This window comes from Rhinolophus sinicus, linkage group LG07 (genome assembly GCF_036562045.2).
Source record: "Rhinolophus sinicus isolate RSC01 linkage group LG07, ASM3656204v1, whole genome shotgun sequence".
In the NCBI taxonomy this organism is placed as follows: domain Eukaryota; kingdom Metazoa; phylum Chordata; class Mammalia; order Chiroptera; family Rhinolophidae; genus Rhinolophus; species Rhinolophus sinicus.
Window position 1 is genome coordinate 124,452,375 of NC_133757.1, and position 6,022 is coordinate 124,458,396.

Consider the following 6,022-nt stretch of genomic DNA (forward strand, 5'->3'; position numbering starts at 1 on the left):
TCAGCAATGGTCTCTGTCCATATGTGTTTATTCGTTATGTTACATGGCTCATTTATTCACAATTTAAAACCAGAGGGAATGACCATGAAAGCCTCTTGAATTTATGATATTACTTTTTGTTCTCTCTCTCCATTTTAGTAGATAGAGACTATAACTTATTGGACTGCAAGAAGTAGTCTTAGTTTCACCCAATCAGAAACACTATTGCCAAGAGTAATACTTGCTAGCTTCATCCAGTAACAAAACAGTACGCCTAATAATGATACTACTTATTATGTGTGTAGAGAAGAAAACAAGCGGAGGGACATATGCCGAATTTTCTGAAAATGGTGTTATCTTTGGAAATCACAGCCTAATGTCAGCAGTTGCTTCTCCATTTTCCCCTTTCCTCATAGGTTTAGACTCTTAAACTTTACATGATTCCTATGTTTGACATTTGCAGTTGAAGGGAAACTAACTATTATTTTGGGTCCTTGGCTACTCTTGACTTTCTGGGACCTTAATCTCTTTGTAAAATGGAGATAGTTTTCTGAAGTGAAGTACTTCTTACTGCCGAATGTTTTTCCAGAACAGGGAAGGACATGGTGAGAACAGTCTCTCCGAAGTCCTAGTGAGTCCTTGGCAGTGAATCAGGCATTCAAGGATATAACTGTTTAATTGTGCTGGATGTCCAACTCTTTGATACTTTGGTTTCAGAGCTGAACGAGGTAATACCCAGAGTAGACACACTGCAGAACAATGGGAGTCATACTTTTGAGATATTTTTTCTTAACTATACAAGGGTCCTTAAAAACCATAAAAACATCCAAAATGGAAACGTGCTGTTTGGGGTGATACCCAATCCTAGAATCTTTGACCTCGACAGGAATTTTAGGCATGATCTGTCCCAATCTCATTTTTAGGTAAAGGGATGGAGACTCAGTGGTCAAATGAATCCGATTTGTAGTGAGGCTGTCGGAATGAACACCACTGGAGAGTCATGCATTGGTTTAAATTAAACTTCTATAAATGGATCTCAGCATTTTTCTCCTTGGTGTATAAAATAATTTCCAATGCAAGCTTTTAAACTACTTTGTGAGTTTCAAAGTGCTGGAGGTAAAGTTTTACATTTGTTATATAATCTTCGGAGTCCTTTGGGATGAAATAGTGAGGGCCCCTCCCAAACTTTAGCACGGTAAATGACTTTTTCTTAAAATATCCATAAAGCAAATCACTTTAGGAACTGGCTTTACGGTTTAAAAGTTCCTGTCTATTCCCGCGAGTCTATTCTTTGACCCCCCACCATCGTATAGATTTGGAGCTAAGATCTGAAGCTCACAGGAAGACAGTTGCCTGTAGTAAGGCTCAAAGAGGGTGGAAATCACAGCTTAAGATCAGAAGTTATTTTTCTGTCTTAGATTTTCAATTGAAAACAAGAATCTGCTAAAAAAAAAAAAAAAAGAACAAACAAAAAAACATATCCCTTCAAATGAGCTGCGGAGGGCTTCCTGAACTCAATTTTCTCATGGATGGAGAATGTGCAAATAACTCAGTGTTGCTCTTAGCGAATTTGCTCCAAAATGCCTGACTTCTAAGTTAATGCTCTCTGGGTGGTAATTCCTGTAAGAGTGAAATCATCAAAAGCAGACTTAATGTTGGAAACAGGTATGGCTCCTGAATTTGGATGAGAACATATATTCATGTGCTGAAAACAGGAAGGGACACAGTCGAGTTGAGGGTGCAAGTCAAAGGGGCTGAGTGTCAAAGCGCTCCCCCTGGGACATCTGTTCTCTGTCAACACCTGGGCTGCCTTTTGAAGGTCGCTACATCCTTGGGCCTGGCCTACAGCGATAACTGGACTTTGGTCCCAAAGAGCTGCATTTCTGATTTCTCTACATCCGTGATTCAGACCAATCCTTTCATCCTCTTTAGAAACGAGATGTGTGCTCCTTCTCTGTCTGAATTATTTGCCTGACATATCCTCTTTCTGGCAGAAATTTTCAAAAGTCTGGTCTAGTCCTTAGGAAAAAGCAGAACTGTGATATTTTAATGGTTTAAATCATATGCTGTTTAGCCCTTGGTAATCCATGCTAGAGTTAAAAAAAAAATAATTAGGTGTGCTTATCACACATGGCAATGAGGGAGAACTCAGCAAAAATGCATAGAACTATTTAATTCCTTAAAACAATAGTTCTATTAGGAAAAATGGACAATACAATCATAGCCATTATATCATGGGTATAACTATTCTCAGAGTTTGACGAATGGATATTCAATTTTGCAAAATGCTGACACATTGTCCATTCTCCATGTCGATGTTCATCCGGACACAATTTCATCAGACAGTGAAATCAGCTGTGCGCCTGGTTGGTAAGGGAGTTTGAATTTGAGAGGAAAAGCAAATGCCATTTTTCTATGAAGTAGAAAGCCCAAATTAACACGAAGGTTTGCTCCTGTAAACTGGGCTAGGAGACAGTAGAGCACAACTGGTAATGTTACCTTTCGCCTTTAATATCCATCCAGCTGAAGCTCCTGGCACAAACATCTCCGTCCGGTAAGTAATATCACAGGTGATATTCTGACATTGTAATGGAAATATACTCTCTGGTTTGAATGTCTCGTGGAAACAGTAAGGAGTGGAGTTTGGCAGGAGGCCACGGCCTCCCTCTTGGAGGACTCTGGAGGGCCACGGAATGTCCCTAACCCCCGGAAAGCTCTCACCAAACAGACAGAATCTAAGTTGAACAACTCCCGAGGAAGCTGTCCTTTACTGGGACAAACACTGCCAGGTTGGCTTTCCCACATTGCCTAGGAAACCTTGGGTGGTGAAGCCTCTGAACGGAAGTCCCTCCGCTGTGGTATCGCCATTATCGTGTCGAGCCGACCCCCAGTCTTGCCCATGGTTTGGAATCTGGGGTGTTGGCTGGCTGAGAAGGAAAAGAGCCTGAGCCTGTGGCAGGGACGGGAGGGCAGGCCTGGACCCGTGCCAGGAAGCGCGCCTGTAGAAGCACTTGTCTGTCTCCCCCAGGACGCCCTGATGCCTGCACTTGGGGGCAGCTGAGGTCCCTGGGAGCTCAGATCCCACGTCAGCTCATCTTAGAGATGGGTGGATTTGCCCTTTCCCAAGTCTAAAGCTTGGAAATTTCCTGACTATAGCCTCCTTAATACTGTCAATATTACTTCTGGATGTAAAGAAATATTGACTATGACCTTTTTCACACAGTCAACTCGCAAGGGCCTTGTCTTACTTCACCAGGCTCATTTTCTCCCCCTTTCCCTTCAGATACTTGTACCCCCAAGCCATGTGAAATTAGTTTGGGATCAATCACGTTAGGCACTAGTCTTTCAGTTTTATTAAACTTTTTTCAACTCATTTCCTTATTTTTTCCCTGAAGGGAAATCACTAAACAAAATGCTCTTTGTGAACAGTAAAGATCATTTGGTGGGCAGATAGCCAGCTGCTTGCAGTTGGTCGTAAGAGGCTTAGACGTATATTAGAAGCAACACAGCGCTTTCCGGACCAGTGATGCCTTTATTTCATGATGCTCTTCTAGAGGTCCAGCTTCCCTTTTACCATTAGCATGGTGGGAGGTAGAGATAACAGCATCTGTCCTTGTGTTATACAGACTCTCCCTTCTCCACCATTGTCATGGGGTAAATGAAAATGATGTCTTATTCCATTTTCCATCGACAAGCATACCGTCTTACTGTCCACCCATAGCTTTCAATGGAGATCACCTTCCTGCTTAACCTTCAGTGGACTCTGAAACTAACATCTACGCTTTCTCACTCCATTTAATTTATGTGATCACCAACTAAAGAGGCACAAGGCTTGAGACAAGATCGGTGCTTAGACACGTCCTGGGAACACTGCGAAATTTTAGTAGCAACAACTGCATCGTGTATTTGTGTAGCACTCTGTGATTTTAAAAGAAATTTCAGAAAAGGGAGACATTAGTTAGTTCTACAGAGTCCAGTCTGTGAGAATGGCTTAACTTTCCACCTCACTATTGTTGGCTGATAAATTTCTCCTTGCCCTTTTGCTATCACACTAATGTGGCACATTCTTGTAAAACACTAAGCCATTATTTTCCTCACATGGAAAGAACTAACAGAGTAAATGTCATTTTTGTGTGTGTGTGTGTGTGTGTGAATTCAAAAGACTTTTTAAAAAGACACATTCAAAAGACTTTAGGAGATCTTGAAACAATGGTATTTTCATATCAAATATGTTTACTTGGATTAATAACTCAGATTAAGGAGATTGTTTACTTCCTAGTTTCCATGTAGAATTTTTTTTTAGGTTGATTGCATGTACAAGCTATGTTGTTTTATGGATTCTTTTTTCTCCTGAAATATTTTTGACAATACAGAAAGGCGTAAAGAAAAGCATCACAAACACTCATGATTTCACCACCCAGGACTGGTATTTGTATCGTTTCGTCATGAAAAAGAGAATGTGGAGGAAGTTCGCTGTGCGATCCCGACTTCCCACAGCGTGGCTCCAACAGCGAAACTGTGGGAAAGGACTCGTTGTTAACTCACCGTGCTGCTCTGCTCTGCTGAAGTACTATGCCTGCTGTGGGGACAGCTGAAGTGGCCAAACTCTCACGCAGCCTGTTTTCTCCAGCCTGTTGCCAACATGCTCTGGGCTCTTTACTCAATCTCAACAGCCCACTTGAAAAATGAAGGCTCCAATATAAACGGAGGGTGTAAATAACCATTCATGGTTCCTGCTGGGGACGTCACCAGCAATGATTTCATTCCTGAACGGGTGCAAATTTCTTAATTCCTTTGGAGAGGTTTTCCACTGCTATAATTATACAGGCTATTTTCTAGCACAATGAGAAAAATATGCATTGATTCCTGTCCTATAATGCCAGTGAAGCAACCAAGACTATAAATATAATTTCCCCTCTAAGTAAGAAAACATGCACCAACTCCTTTTTCAAAGGTAATGGGTTTATTTCTAAATTACTTTAAAGGATGAGTGTTTAAATGTTAACCTGGTGCTAGTTCTCTCAGGGAAAAAAAATAGGAAGATGAACAGAGGAACATTCCTAGAAATGAGTGTGTGACCTCTGTGGTCCTTACAGTAAATTATACCAATTCTACATTGATCTTTGTGTGTTGTGCCCTATTAGGCTGATAGAACTTTTCCATTAAGTGGGCAGGTGGATTTCCTGTAGTGCCCCGATTGCCTGAGGAGGTACATTGTTTTCTCATGTTTCCATTACAACATAGAGCCCAAGAGGGAATCCTCTGTGGTCTTTTCACATAGGTTGTGAATCTTCAATCTGGAGGTTGTATTTGTATCTGAGAGGTGAATATTAATAGCCTGTTGGCACCAGAGTAGGGATTTCCCTGTGCATGGGTGGATTAACCTTTCAAAATATGTTTCTACTTAAACCACTGAGTTACTGTTTGATTCAAAGAGTCATAAAGACAACCTCTCCACGTCCCTCTTTGACCCGGCAGGACACTTGCCTAGGTCTGAGAGGGACTGCCAGTGTGTGGGGCCGGTAAGTAACACGACACGTCTGTGCCTTTGCTTTCATTTTGCTTACTTACCAGAGTTGGCTGTTACTCAGTTTCTCTTTAAAGAGCCTGAAGTTTTCATAGTAAAATGGCAAGTGTGATTGACAGTGAATTTGATAATATTAGCAATTAAGAAATGGTTTCACGTATTCCAGGTGGGCAGTGAACTAGAACTTATAAAATGTAACAATGTGTGATGTTCTCCTTTAAAGTTTTTATAGCTTCTGCCAGTTAGTTAGCTCCTTGGTGCACGACAGATAAGTGAGCTTTTGAAATGACATGTTTAACTGTATGAATGTTATCCTGCTGACTTCATTATTTCCAACTATTCTGTAAATAACAACTAAATGGAAGTAGTCATATGAATAATTTTACTATGCTCACCCTCGTAGCTTATCACGGGCTTCAGCAATGTGGGTGAAACAGATAAGTGCAAGGATGAGGCGGTGTGTGTCACTGTAGGGGCATCTTCCTCATGTGTTCATGGGAAAATGTAACCATGTTC